The following is a 15,998-nucleotide window of genomic DNA, read 5'->3' on the forward strand; positions in this document are numbered from 1 at the left end:
AGAGAAAAAAGCGAGAACGAGCGGCGGTCGTAATTCCATCCACATTTCTCTCTCCGTGCGCCCTCTCCCTTTCTCTCTTGAGACCATAACTCTACCCTCTCGCGAAAATCTTACTTCGCGCGCCATTCGAGCGAAAGTCCGGTTAACTCCGAACGATCTTTCTCCTCGTTCGCCGTTTCGCGCCGCGTTTTCCCGCGGTGGACGCCGTTTGAGTTTCATCTAACGCGCGAATCCCACTTCGCCATGGAATGTTTCGGGAGGAAAGATATACAAACGGAGCGCGAGTTTCCTTTTCTCTCTCTCTCTCTCTCTCTCTCTCTCTCGAGCTTGTTCGGCTGCAAAGTTTGGTTTATATATTATCGCACAAAGACCGCTAATTTTCTCTCCCGCCGTGGAGAGCCGGCCGCGCCCTTTCAACCACTTTCCCACCTTTTTCCCGAACCTTACCTCTTTGCACCACACTCGAATCACCGGAAGCTCCTTTAGCCGCGGCTGAAGCTTACTGATAGGCTTCTCGAACCAGGCTCGATTGCTCCAATCTTCTTTGTCACGATAATGACTTTCCACCTTCGCCTTCTACTCGTCTACGAGCGCTCACCGGCGCCGGGCGACGTGGCACTTCCACCATTCTTTCTGCCTCTCTAGGAATTTTTTAGCACCGACTTCTCGAGTAACCCAATTCCCCTCTCATGAATGGATCTCCACTTCTTCGACTTAGCGCGTCCTCGCTTCAACAAACGGTCCCTGGTTTCAGCCGGTTTGCCGGTGTGAATATTACATGCGTCACGCGAATGCGTCAAGATTGACCGAAGATCGAGGAGACGATCGGTTACGGCAGATTAATGAGCCATGAAACGTAAAAACTCGGACAACTCTCGAACCCCGGGAGGAAAGCAGATTTCTTCGGGACTCCGTCGGTTGCTATATTTAATTATCCCAACCCTCATTAAAAGTCGTAGGATTTATTTACATTAACGACCGTTCGATGAAACTTATTACTCGCGAATTGGGATAATTTAAGTGACGTTCGCATTTACAACTAAACGAGTCTTCTTAAATTCGCAGTTAACGTATTCACATAAACCGAAATGGCTTCAAGCTGACGAGGTGGTTTTCGAGCTGGGTGGAGCTAACTGAAGATGTTGGAGGGTAAAGATTAATAAAATATTTCTAAGTCACGTTCTATACGGGAGTCGCTTAAGATGGGGCAACTTTTCTTCGCCTATGACGATATTACGGTGGCTCTTAACGGCACGGACTTTCGAGGCAGAATTTTTTTGCGAATCGGAGCGTAAAGTGATTTCGTGGGGACATGGTGGAGGGGAGGGGGGAAACTGTTAAGGCTACGGAAGTAAACGTTACGCGAGACGCGAGGCCCTAAAAGGCTAAGGCGGAATTCTTGTGAAGGGTCCCGAGCGCGCTACCGACGCGCTGACAAATTGAGTTTTAGACTCCGCCGGCCCTCCGTGTCCTTCCGTTCCGCTAGATTTTTCCCACGGGTGAATGGAAAAGCTCCTGCTCGATCTCACGGGATATCACGTACGTCCTCCCGTCAGTTCCCGCCCTTTCCTCGAGGGAGCGAGCGGTGGCCACTTTTCCCGGCATCATTGCGCAGAAAGTCATATTGTTAAATGGAACATAATGGGGCATAACGTTCCACTTCCATTTCGTATACAACGTGATAACGTAAAAGTTTGAGTGTAAAATAGATAGGGTAGGCTGTCGTATCGGTGAGTTATCGGGAAATATTATTAAATATAGAGTCGTACGAACACATCTTTATTATTCCCTGATGCTACAAATTTTCTTATTGCCGTTTTCTCCACGATGAAGCTTGAAAAAACACTTATTCAAGAATTCCTATTTACACACGAACCATTGTGTAAAACACATGTAGAGATACGATTTAAGAAAAATACCGGTCTTTAAAGATAAAGTTGAAAGATAGAGAAGAGATGGATATTAAAATTAAAATGATTTAAAAGTCCCAGTTTTAACGTTAATCCGATTTTAAAATTATTCTACTTCTGAGAATTATATATAATATCATATATGTGAAACATTAACGAGTATGCATGAATTTTGCAAGGTGAAACTGTTCGTAAATAACACACATCGCATTTTTGCACAGCCCCAGAACACCCCATCGATCGGTGGCCTCCAAAGAGAAAAAAAATCACTCAACGATTAAATCAATTTTATTGTCGCCATTACTTTGTTACGGTGAAAGTATCCATTTTTCTCGGGGCAAGTCGGGGTTCTGGAGGGCCAATAAAATCCCCGATGGAAACGCACACGGGCATAGCCAGCATAGCAAAAGCTGGTCCATGATCTCGGTATGAAAAAGTCACGCCCCGTTGCCGGGTACGGCCAAGTCACTTTATCTGCCCCATGCAGCCGTCTAGATGGGAGTCATCAAGACGTACAAGTTCAGCCCCGGTGGGCTGATAACAAGATGAACTTTCGGCCACTCCGCCAGATAGTTGGAATGATACATAGATCATTAGGGCTGGGCGGTCGGTTATCGTCACTTATCATCGCTTCGCTCACTCGCTCGCTCTGATAATCCCGTCTCTCTCCTTCATGCTCGTTCGCCACGCTCGTCGGCTTACGCGAGTATATCGCGGCCCAACTCTCTCATCGCGATCAAGCGGACGGAAATTTCACGAAGACGAGTAATCGCGAGAATGACGCTCAGGTAGAAGTGCTATATAGTTCGGCAAAATGCCTCATCTGCAAAACCTGCTCGTTCGCAGGTGAGCTTATTCCGCTGCGGACAAGACTCGTCGACATGATTCCGGCTGCCGTTGTTAAATTTTGCACGTACCTAGCGGAAATTCCACCTGGCTCGTGTTACATATTGAAAAACGCCCTACGCGCGTCTGGCTGAGTAAAAACACGGCACTCGCCTCGGTCATACCGCGTTGAAAGTACCAGTCCCCGTCTGATCACTGAAGTCAAGCGACGTTGGGCGTGGTTAGTACTTGGATGGGTAATTACTTAGGAATACCACGTGCTGTTGACACTACTTTTTTTTTCGAATATTTTTTAAATAATATTACACGATTTCTTTATATTTATGCATCATACATTATTAACTTAATAAAAATTTAGTCGCCGTGTCGCATAGTAAACATTTTTATTTCTATAAGTGAAAATACGATTACTGTCAACGACTACACTATGTTAAAAGGGATATTTTCGTTCGATCACCGAAGTTAAGAAACATTGAGCATCGTTAGTATTTAGATGGGGGACCATTTGGGAACACCGTAGCTCTAACGTTTTCTTTTCTTTTAGAAAGTTATAATATTACTCTGTAATAATTTACAGTTGCCTCGGATTTATCCACTGCAGGCCGTTGATATAAATTTTATAGTAGCACGGAAATCATACGGAAGTCTTTTACCGCCTAACCTCACAATCCCTAGTTGATTGAAACGTGTTTCTGAAACTTTAAATCACTTGTAATTGCTCAAAAATAATAGAATTAATATTTCCTACATTCTCGTTATCAATTTGATTTTCATGTCGTATATTTACACGATCCTCTAGCTATCCGAAATGTATTAAAATGAAAGTAGTGGAGTTTAACTCTTTGAATCGTGAAATATCAGCTCATACCTTTGTATAAATAATAAATTGGAGAAATAATCACTGCCAAGAGAAGATAATCATGTAAAACCTTTTTTTTTTTAATTATTCTGAAACGGTGAGAAAAGTTTCTTTCATTTATCAACCGTGATCGAGTTTTACTAAATGTCGAAACTTTAGTCGTACTTCTGGATCGTTCGAAAAGACTTGAAACTCCATTATGATGAACAAATGTCCCCGATACGGAAATTAATTACTCTCACAAGAGGCGTAGAAGTTCCTTAAGAGTTCCTTTGCCTTATCGAGAGCATATCGAGATGAATCAGTAAAATCCCCCAAAATTTTCCGAGAGATTTGCGGGATATAACCGAGCAATAAAATTCGACTCGCTCAATTTCTCAGTTAGCCTTTTTTTCCTGACACGTGCAATTTGCATCTAGAGAATCTATATAACGGTAAAAATGTGATGCCGAAAGAATAAGATGAAAACTGATGAAACTGTGTGAGAGGATATTGAGAGATCACAAGTAAATAATCGCCTTCGAAGCGTTTCTCTAGAATTCAGAATTTCAAATTTGATCGGAGAATCTGTCTCCGGAATTAATAAGGTGGAGTGTTTCAAAACACTTCGTGTATAGCGCGCTGTTATTCCGCGGGGAAACCGATTGTGATTTACATGCATAATTCATCGAACGGTACTTTGCAGCTGTGCGCTTTCAGCGAGAACACCCTTCGAAAATCCCCGGGAAAAGTGAAAAGTGCCTCGTTCCCTCGCTCCTCTCCTCCCCGAAAGATTTTTTCCTCCTTCGTAAGGGGAGTAACAAGACGGCCGAGTAGACAAAGCGTACGACGATGCTGCCAGCCGCCGCATCCGCAGAACTTTTGCAGCGCCATTTCGCCCGACTAAACTTCAACGGGATTTTCATAAAGCCCAACCGTAGGGCCGAGAACACGCCGGTGATTCGAGGGCGGCAAGGGAGGAGAGCGCGGGAGGAGGGTGCGAAGCAGCGAAATGGAAGAGAAACTTTGCTATCCGCCGTGAAAACTCATGGCGTGAGTTACCTCTTTCTTCCACCGGCCTCGATTTTGCGATCGTGCCCGCGATTTTCTCAACGCAAGCCGAGGAACGCGAAGATCTTCGGAACTGGTGTTTCATCAATTCCGCGAAGCTTGCATATCGCTAATTAACGAGAGAGTTTAACTAACGGCAACTCTTCCGACCGGTCCGGCTGCACGAGTTGAGATCAAGATGCGTGAATAAAGGCTTGTATCGTCGGTTGACTTTCGAAGAGCCTCTAAAGTTTAAGTAGCCGTAAATCACAGGCGGTCCTCAAGCAGGTAACGTGGATCTTTATTTCACCCCACCGCCTTTCGGCGGATACAGTGTAAAGAATCTCTTAATATTGCGTCCTGGCGATATATATCGCGGTTTATTTCGCGTGGAAACTCAACCGAGATACTAGACGGACCCTTCCTGCGAAATACGATGAAATCGGAGATTACTCCGACGAATTATTTTCTTCGACTGTATAATTTTCACATTTTAATTATAAACGATAACACGATTAAACGAATGATTGAAGGCAGAAAGAAGCGAGATACTTAAAAGTTGCGGACTCCGTCGAGAAAACATTCAAGAGCACAAATTTCCTCGACTCTCTTTCTAAAATGACGTTTTCCGACTACTTTCGAGCGGTCCCTTTCGGTTATTTATTTACTTTTAAAAATCCAGAGCGAGGATAGGCTGAATAATGCTAGCGGGAAGGAGGCCGATGATGAAGTAGGATCTTTGAATGATAGTGTGGATCACACCTGTGATCCGAGAGATCTAAGCGCCATCCATCTACGTCGTCAGCGACAACTCGTTCAATGTATCAATCGTCAGTTCGGCCCGAGTACTGGTGACTAATGGCACAACGAACTGAAAAATATGGTTCTTTATCATTTGCTCCTTTCCTCCTTTCTCCCGCGATAGACAAATAAATAAACGGCGCCGGCGGCGTCGACGACGACGAAAAGTCATTTCGGATGAACATCGTCCCCATAAGCGCGACGCGCACGAAGTGTCACGGTCGTGAAAGATAATGAATCGTACGATAAAACGGAGCGCGCCTTTTGTCCCGCTGTATACATTATTTCGGGACGTTTCGTGAAATTTCACAAGCAGACTCAATTCCAAGCGGACTTCGTTTCGAGAATTCTAATTTGAACGTTAGTTACCAAGTTGGCCAAAGTTAATTGTCCGTGAGCGAACAAATGGCGTTTAGTGAAATTATCGCGCGCGGAAGCGGACTCGAGCTCAGTCAAAGAACGCATAAATAAAAGAAATTGCGGGGAATTTAAACCGTCCCTCGAACAATAGGATCGTCCTTCCCGTTCGGATAAAGATACAATTTCGATCGGATTAGCATAATTCGTGATATTTATCGTCTCGAATGCCGATTATTGTTATATTGATGTTATCCTCTGTACCAATGTTTTTGTAGCGAATACAGGATTTCCCGTAGGTATAAATGTTGAGACAGAAAATATCACGAGTTGATATATTGATTCGATCACACGCACACACACACACACGCGCGCGCATAACATACACATACATACACACAATACAATGCTATCTATTTATATGGAAGTTGCACCAGTTTGCGCAGTACACACCCACACGTGCGCATAAAAATTTCAATATCAATGCACCGTTTACCGTTCACTGTGCGAAATAGTCTTCATCAGTTTCCCCTCAATTATCTCAAGCGATTAGCCACTGTTATCGGTGCGCGCGGAGAAACAATCAATTTGGCTGAAAAACGCGCGTTTTGAAAGCGATCGTGCGCGCTCGCGATGGTTCTGTTTCCAATTCCCCTTCTGTCGCGAAATCTGGAACACGTTCTTCTTTCAATCGTCCATAAAGTTTCAATAAAATTCATCCAGAAACGAATGGTTAAACGAACGTTCACCGCCACAGTCCCTCCCCGTCCCGGCTTCCCGCCCTTCTCTCCCTCGCCCCCCCGAAACAAATTACCTCTGTAGGCGTTCAAACTACCGAAAGCTATTACGCGGCTTCGCCGGTGGAAATTCCCGACGAAATGTAGACCTAAACGGCTCAATTCCGCAGGAAGGAGAGACAGTCAGCCAGCCATGCACCGGATCGTCGCTTTAATTCGCGGGCTTAACGAGGCGATACGAAACTCGCCGTCTTTACGATGTGGAACGTCGAACAAAACGTCGCAAACGATACCGAATCCGGGAAATCAGAACGATCGCACGGTGTGAAATGTACAACACATATACAGATTTACGATTCTTAGACATGTCACGATTAAATCACGACTGATGATCATTATGATTAGATCATAAATAAGAAAAACGAAACGGTACATCATCAAACAAAGGAGGAGAAGTAAAAAAGATCATCAACAACCAGTTCATCAGTTTCTTGCTTGAATTCGCTGCTCATTGTAGTAACAACCGGGACAGGCCTCTTTTGTAAGCACACCTGAATGCGGAAGTTCTACCGCCAACTTTTACGCTCTCCGTTCTCAATAAAAAAAAAAGTTCGATTTCGCAGCACAACGGGCGGTAATGAAAAATTACCACGAGTGCGCAGAGCTCGGGAGAGAAGGAAGCTCTAATTAATTTTTCTCCACGAATAGGAAATAACTCTGCGTTGCGTTCGTGTTGTTCGCGTGTGCACGATTTCGTGTTCGCCCACGAGAGAAAGAGAGTTTTATGTAAATTATAGCGTCTATCTTTATCTCATTAGAAACTTTCAGTGCTTCACTTTTACAACGCGTGTGTATACGCGACCTCGTCAGGTTATGGTTCCTCCTTCAGCATCGCCGTCGCCGGAAAACCCAAGAGACATAACGCTTCCGCCGCGCGCCCGCGTGACATCGCCGTTCGATCCAGACCGCGCGTGATGTTTTGCTTAAAAATCTGAAGCACATATAGAGAGAGAGAGAGAGAACGTCGGATCGCCGACATGCAAAGCTCTCACGTTCGCGAGAATCCCCGCGGGACGAGGAGAAAGAGGCGGGGATGGAAGGTGAAGATGCGCAGGAAGGCCGTATACACACATTACGAGCGACGTTCTTTCTGACGTTTCGCGTGCCCAGGGATTGCGAGACATGAAATTCGAACGGAACTAATTTGCCGCAGCCGAAACCGCGGAATCTCCGCAGCGGCGGCGGGTGCCTTCGGATCCTCGAGGTTCCGACGTGCCGCAGCAATGACGTAAAACTAACGCGCTCTCAGGTGCTCCCCTTTCCCTTTCCTCCATCCACCCACTCACGACCCCCCTCCAAGCGCACTTACTGCACCCTTCGCCCTTTACTTTCGACAGCGTCGGTCTCGATTACCCCGGTGAATCCGATATCCTTCCGTATCCTTCTCCTCCTTCTACCTCCTTCACCTTTCTCGTCCTCTCCTCAGCCTCGTTACTTACGCCACTGCGCTACGGATGGTCGCGAAAGAGGGCGCAGGTGGGCGACATTAAACATTAACAATCGTCTGCCACGGAGATATGAATATTGGACGCGACTTAACCCGTTTCCCGTTTTATCTTCGGAACTTGTCTGCGCTTAAATTAAAAACAAACCGTGCACGCTATTTCCACGGGATTCGCGCTTTATGTTCCGCGTGTTTGCCTTTTCGTTCGGCTCGCTTCCACCAGCTTCCACCACGTTTCCACCGTGAGATTACTCGGGCAGAATGATCGAGAACAGCGTCCTCCCTCTCTCTCTCTCTCTCTTTCTCTCTCGCAAATTCACAGAGTGCATTCGCATTTTCACGGTATGGTATGGCGCGACGCGAATAGATTCATAGCTTTATGGCGCGACGCGAGTGGATTCATACGTTTATGTCATGGCGCGAGTAATTACGGATTAAATGGCGCGTGGACCGCAGCTGCAGTCTCCGCCGTGTTTCCCATGCGATCGTACGCACGCTACAATCCCTTACAGAAGTATGAACCTACGTACTTACGTACGTACGTATAGGGTCTCGGCCTATTTTTGGTATTTTCACTCTCGTCCCGCAGACCGCAGCTTTTGTCGTTCCCTTTTCATCGCGCCGCCCGTAGATTCAGGTCAGCCCCGGTCGTTGCTTTTGCAGCAGTGTACCGACACATCTCTCACTCCCCTCTCCCCTCCTCTCCCCCGCGGCCTCTTTAATCCTTCTACTATTCGACCACCCCGTAGCGCCCGCTGCCCTCCAGACGCAGTTAAACGCATCGTGCGTCGACCGGAAACACGCTAACTCGCGACAGATGAATGCCCAGCGCGTCTTTTAACGCGGATATTGACGTTCGATCAACATTGACAAGTCGAGTCGAGAAGCTGATGATTACAGGCTAACGCCAGTGTTAGCGATTGACACGTGACAAATAATTTTTTACATTCGAATTCGCGGATTAAAAGAATATTGACAAAGAGACGTTGCATTTTTGAGAAAGAATTAATATGTAATTAGTACGTTTTGAAAACATAGAGGATAAGATGGTAGTATGGTCCTTGTAAATATTATGGCCTCCCTTAATGTCTCTGTTATTAAGTAACGAATTCTGACGATTATTTATGAAATCATTTCTTTAATAGACCACCGATAGTGACGATAACATGATAATTCACAATGGCATTTATTATAACGCATTTTTACTTTCGAGCATTTCGAAATGTTTTAGCACTTAATTATATATACATTTTCTCATTTTTCTTATTCTTATTCTTCTCTTCATTATTTCTTATTTTTATATTATTACACAAATATATGTATATTTGAGTGTTTTTCTTGTTATTTAATATTTTATTTTGTTATGTACATACAGAGTTATGCAAAGTTAAATAATAATATGGTATTTTTGCTAAATTGGTCTCCCATTAAAATAGATTTAACACGACCTCTTTCTCGAGGATTTCGTGTTGAAGTAATTATTCTTCATAAATCAGTAATTCAAGTTAAGTTTAAAAGTCTATTCGTTTTGTAAAACTTGTCTTTTTGATAGTTTGTATCTTGACAAGCAAGTCAGCATTAAAAATTCACGATTATATTCATTTCCGTTTCTTCCAAAAGAGTTTATTTTGAATAAATACATAAAATTGTAATAAAACACCGTTTTGTCACCACATTTTTATAAATAACGTCCTAAGTAATAAATATTCCATAACTTTGAGTCTAGAATCGATTGAACGACACTGACAAATGTAATCGTCAAGTTTTCAATTTAAAATATTGATTATTTAACAAAGTATTGTATAAAATGTAAAGAGAGTGCCATAATACTACCCCCTCTTCTACTTATTTATTTAAATATAAATAATACTTATGTCGTGAAATTATTCCAAAATTCGAAATTGCCAAACGTACGTCAGTTTTTGACAGTTTTTAACATAATAGGAATAGGAATGTTACAAACTTGAATGGTAAATCGTCATCAAACGTCCTGTGGAGAATTAACTCAATTCGATGGAATTCATTGGCTTTGAGGCTATTCAATATTGACACCTTCAATTCTGTCAGACACATGAGAATTCGACGATGAAGGGACACGTCATGATTGACAGCCAGGTAGGCGGCACTCTCGTTATTCCGCAGTTATTATCAATTATTATTCCCACCCGATGTGCGCGACATTCAATTTTACGAGCCATTAGACACGATGTTCCTCCGAGCGGCCGCGTATTCCGCCCTCGCAGTTTCCGGTTTAATACTCTTTGAAATTTCGAAGAAACGATCGCTTACGCGAAGAACGATCATGGTACATGTACGTGCCGATCATTAAATATTACGTAACTACCAACGAAAATGGGCTATTTCACAGACTTGACAAGCCACTTTCTATTTATAAATCCTTTGATTTCTATTCTTTTGTATTTATTAATTCGAGGCGAATTTTTCACTACCGGGAATATCGAAAGGAAAAAGGAGAACCAGTATTTTCTCGTCCCGGGTCGTTTTTTAGTTTTCATAATTTTTGACTATCAATTCAGCATCTTGACTATCAATCCTTTAATTAAAGAAAGCTGCTAAGTGAAAAATCCCAGAAAAATGAGACGAATAATATAATAAATATGTTTGCCGAATAGTCGATCAAATAATCTACTCTTAATGTCATGAGATTCGTGTATAAAATTCGCGTGTTCGGATGCCTCCGAGACCCCTTGTATAATACTTCACGAGTTCTCCAAAGCGACAACTTAATTCAGGAAACGAGGGAAGCTAAGTCGTTCTCCCAAAAAGCTCATCAATTGCCCGTCGGGCGTGTAAAACAGCAACTCGGGGGATTACGGGGGATCCTGATAATGGCGCAATTTCGCATTTTAGTCAATAGCGGATTAATTACGACGCTCCAGAATTATTATACGCAGACGCGCACCGCCCGCACACACACACACGGAGAGAGCAATCTCACGCGTACGGTACGCAGTTCCGCGGCGCGTAATTCCTCGCGTCGTCGACATTGTTTAGCAGCCGAAAGGTGGAATTGTTATAATAAATTAATTGGCGCTGCAAACACGGTTATCGCTGCAACTCGGCTTGTTAGAGCGCGGCGCATTGTCGCGGCGCGTTGCACTCGCAATTACGAAGCTTTACGACACGGAGCTCGTCGTCCTTACGTACAAATTAGCGTTAATCATCACCGTCGTTGCGCGCCAAACGGTGAAAGATCGATTCCGCATGAGCGCGGAATCTCGATGAGGCCGATCGCGCGTTAATAGGATTGCCCGTGTTTCGTGAACTTCGAGGTGGCCGCCGCGGGTTCTTTGGACGAAGTCCGAAAAAAAAACTCTCGACATTTTTCTCTCTCGGTACATATACGAGTATACAATAGATTTCGCGAAAAGAAAGACTGCGCATAAAGGAACGGTATTTCTTACTGCAGCAATCGCGGAGCATAAAAGCTCGCTTTCATTGTTACTCGGGCAATCGGGTTTACGAGACTAGTCAAGCAACGCAAAAAAATTGACTGTGGTGAACTCACCGAAGCCGGCTGCCTCTGGGACGTCTGTGGATGAGTTTCTATTGGACGGTTCCCTGGAACAAGAGAAGAAGAATGCTATTATTCCATCACACTCTTGCATTGTGTCAATGTTTTAAATATTATACCGTTCTATTTCCGAATTAAAGGACGCCGTGTAACATCCATTCGTGAAACTTCGATTCCATGCTCGAATATTCACGAGAAAAAACGGTAGCAGAAACGCGACAATAAATTCACAATAGATCTCCCCGAGATCGATGCGGAACATCGAAGTTACAGCGAGGATTACAACGAAACGTTAGATCGCTCGAAAACACGACAATATTCATATGTTCATGATTTTTATCATAGGATTAAAAGAACTACTATGCACAGGATAATCTAAATTAAAACTTTATATAGAGGAAATCTGATTTTCGATGTATTAAATTGAATGTCTCTTTTCTCCTCGGAAATTAGAAAGTAATAACATCTAATATTTTGCATATATATGCCTAGTCATTCCCTGGATCGAGAGTTACTAGATATTTTCCAAACCAAAGATATAATTATCTAGATCCGTCCCAATACTGCTCGCGTACAAATGACGAATACATGAATATGCGAATTAAGCGAATTAAGCAGATAAAGTCGTCAGCCATATTCGCAAGTGCTAAAAATTGCAAGGAATTATTGGCATCATTCTTACACGTGCGAAGCGACGGTCGAAGCTTTGATATAAAGCGTTGATAAGACGCTAATCCGTGAAAGATGTATCACACACAGAGCTAATAGCCGGTAAAATTGCAAGTTGGCCGACGAGTTTCCCGACGATGAGACATAAATCACGAGGAAAACGCCCGCGAAGACGATTGTCGGGCGGTTTTGCGTCAATTATTTTTGTTGCGTCCGCATCGTTGCCTAAGAAGGGTTATTAAACTTTTCCTCGACGCTCGTTACCACGACACGTGCGTCCGTACGCCACGTTTTTCGCCGTGGGCTACCGCCGGCACCGCGCAGGTTGACGTGAACGAAGAACTGCGCGCGTTTCTCGCGGATGTTGATTTTTCCTTCATGTAGAGAGTGCCGCGACATTCAGAATGAGTGATCGCATGAAATTTTTGAAGTGACATCGTTCGCTTGCACGAGAGATTTCTCATGCACGATTTAACAGACGAGTGGATGAACGTTGCAAAAAATTATTTTACCGGAGATTGTACGTATAACACTTCTTGACACGGAAAAAAAATGAATTCAGCGAAGAAACATCACAGTAACGTCTCCCTCGAAAGCTCTTTGATTATACATAGTAAGAAATTTCGTGTTTGATTAAATTTAACACATTTCACATGTCCTAAGAGATCTACTCAAATTTTTGTGTTAATTAAACACAAAGTGAATATGTTGAAAAGCAATTAAAAATATGTCGGAAATTAACACAAAATTAATATATTAGTCGACATTAAAGTATAAAATGTGTTATTTTAACATTTACATATATTGAATATGGACACAATACAAAATGTTCAGATAACATAAACACAATATATTAGATTAACACATAAGAATGTTAAAAATTTAACAAAAAATGTCAACAAGGACCGATCTCAATACAAGTACAAAATGTTTTTCACCGTGTAGAAGAGTGAGAATCCGTTTTATAAATAGATCGCGAAGACATAATTTCTGAATATTTCACAGCGAGTGATCAAAGCACGGATAAAAGATCCAGCTTACGCAAACCCCGGGGTAAGAAAAAGATTATCGTTATTCTTTCCGAAATTGCAATTGAAATTTGACTAATGTCCTATAAAAGATTGAGTCACATTAACGGGCTCTTAGCGTGACGTGCGATAAAATTGTCGGCGGGAAAGGAAACCGAACACGGACGAATATCAAATCCAGCAAATCCCGCGAGCATTCCATATTCATGTAGGTATATGTATCCGCTGTAATATATTTGACGTATAAGTCAGGTAACGCGTAAGAGAGAGGGGTCGACATTTTTCATTTGCCTTTATATCACCGTCGAAAATGTGTTTCCACGGTGGAGCGGAGCGCGACCTCCGTGTTCGCGTTCGTCACAAGCGTGCGGATTTAGACGGGAAGACATCGAGAGAGGCAGGGTGAAATATAAAAGGAGAATGCGCAAGAAACAAGAGGCACAGACGCTAGATGCTCTGTGTTTCATTTCGAATCCTTAAGTCCTCCGTGTATCCTCGGTAACCTCCTAAGGAGCAGAAGAACATCGCGCATAAAAAAGAAAGATTTGATAAAAAACGGGTATCGCTCATGTAACGAAAAGGCGGGGAGGGGGAAGAAGGTTATCGTCGATTACGCCGGCGGGGAAATCAGTTGAAGATAAAACTCCGTCGTCCTTTGGGAACGACGCGACACGTACGATCTTGATGGGTACGACGTTGCGCGGAGGGTTAAGCACCGTTAAACCGTCTCGCGATCCGTCACAATGTCCGATATGAAACGGCCCGAATGAGTTTACGAGGGTTGGTCCACGTCCGCGTGTCGCGCGACACCGACAGTCGCCGACATAAAAGCCACTGGAAAATCCCCGCGTCACGTATCCTGTCGCGACCTTCCACGCGCTCCCGATATTGAAACGGTAACCCGGGACCATAACGGATCCTCGGTGTTCCTTTGACCCTTGCGCTTATATACGGGGATCGAACCTTACGCGCGGCCAGGATTCAATAAATATTAAATACTGGCCACCGACTCTCTATGATCGCGGCGCGTTCATAAATTTTGAATTACACCGACGTACAAGAAATTTCGGGCGGTGCCCGCACGTCCATCATCGATACGTGTTTTAGTGACGTGTTTTAATAATGGAACGGACGATAGGAGATTGAAAACGACCCGGCCACGACGGTTTCCATCGCTCTGTGTTATTTGATTTGAACAACGCCAGACCGTAATAACAAAATCGACGATCCTTTGTGCCGGGCGTTACGATAGGAAGCTCTCTGCGCCGATGAATATTAAATTCCTCTCTCTCTCTCTCTCTCTCTCTCGGCAAGAGAGATACACGCACCGGCGAGTGAGCGTTGCATCTGTGTTTATTTTTGCCGTTTATGTAACTTACGGGACGATATGATTGCAGGACGATGAATATTAATAAACAGAATCGCATGCAGGCGCACGGAGAGATGGCTGACATTAATTATGCCGTGAATTTCGGTATTTGTAAGATTTAATTTACGACCGATATTTTTCCACCGTCGCGCCCGTCTCATTGGTATCTGTATTATTTATTTGTGTTTGCTGCCGGGATCTCCGCGGATGAACAATATTAAATTTTTCAATACGAGTGCGCGCATCCACGATGCTCTCCGACGAGAAAGGCTGTCCCCTCCAGCCGCGCTTCGCTCGCAGAATTTTGCTTCGTCCTCGCGATGCGCTGTGTTACGAACACAGTCACGGCGGATAAACCGTAGACGGGACTTGACAAGAAGGAGACAAGAAGGCGTACGTCTTCCACTTTTCTCCGAGAGAGCTTTGGGTCCACCTCTCTTGGGTCCCGAGATATTCACCGCGAGCATCCTCGCTGAATTTCGGGCTCGGCATCGATTGAAATTGAATTAGGCAAACTAAGTTTACTGCCTGAAATCCACTGAATATCCTCCCTGAATGACGATATGGAAAACACTCGAGTCGCCTCTTTACCTATTTGTCTCTGCTTTATTTTATATACGAACTCCCTCTTCCCTTTCTCACTCTTCCTGCCTGTGCGCATATAAGACATATTGGAAATGGTTATTTTCCCTTTCTAACGGCCGGTCAATCAAGATTACTTGAATAATTTGTTGTTTTTCATCCAGTTCATTGTGCGCAAACATTTATGTTCGATAACGTATCGTACTCGTATCGGGCAATTCTGTCGCATCAATGACATCCGATGCGCTCACATTTATAGAAAAAACTCGCGACGTGCGATTTCACTGATTCTTGCCGTTCTATCGCGAAATAGAATGTACGTGCGAATGAATGTGCAATCGTGCTATTAACCGACATGAGTCGAAAGATAATTCTCTTCGCATATCACGGAAAAATTTGATCGTTGAGCACGAGCGCACCGGTTGCTGCGTTGACGCAATCAATTGTGAATTTTGTATTTGGCGAAACACGGTTTTTCTATTACATAGTAAAAAATTTCGTTTTAAAAACGGCTCACTGGAATTTGGTACTATTTTAACACGGGGAATGCGTTAAAAAGTACACAAATATAACGTTAAATTAGCATCTTGTTAATATATATTGACAAAGTAAGTGTGTTAATTTAACATTATATTTGTGTATTTGTCAACAAATTTTCTCATGTTAAAATAATAAAAAATTTTCAATGGACCGTTTTTAACACCAAATTTTTTATTGTGTACATACGTACAATTCTGAATTACTTTTTTCAAGGTTGACGTAAAAATTCTCG

The 15,998-nt window shown here is 43.5% G+C and overlaps 2 protein-coding genes across 3 annotated transcripts in view; one reads left to right on the forward strand and one right to left on the reverse strand.

Annotated features, from left to right (window-relative positions):
* LOC106742023 (acetylcholine receptor subunit alpha-like) overlaps positions 1-15,998 on the reverse strand; it is a 79,532-nt gene that overhangs the window by 44,325 nt on the left and 19,209 nt on the right. For both annotated transcript variants that reach the window (XM_014614604.1, XM_014614603.1), the window contains exon 2: positions 11,573-11,625. The gene's annotated coding sequence lies outside the window, so the exon portion shown is untranslated. The remainder of the gene's footprint in view (positions 1-11,572; positions 11,626-15,998) is intronic.
* LOC106741980 (IQ domain-containing protein G) overlaps positions 1-15,998 on the forward strand; it is a 33,351-nt gene that overhangs the window by 2,291 nt on the left and 15,062 nt on the right.

The sequence above is a fragment of the Dinoponera quadriceps genome, unplaced genomic scaffold (assembly GCF_001313825.1).
Source record: "Dinoponera quadriceps isolate SergipeBrazil2010 unplaced genomic scaffold, ASM131382v1 scaffold696, whole genome shotgun sequence".
Classification (NCBI taxonomy): Eukaryota; Metazoa; Arthropoda; class Insecta; order Hymenoptera; family Formicidae; genus Dinoponera; species Dinoponera quadriceps.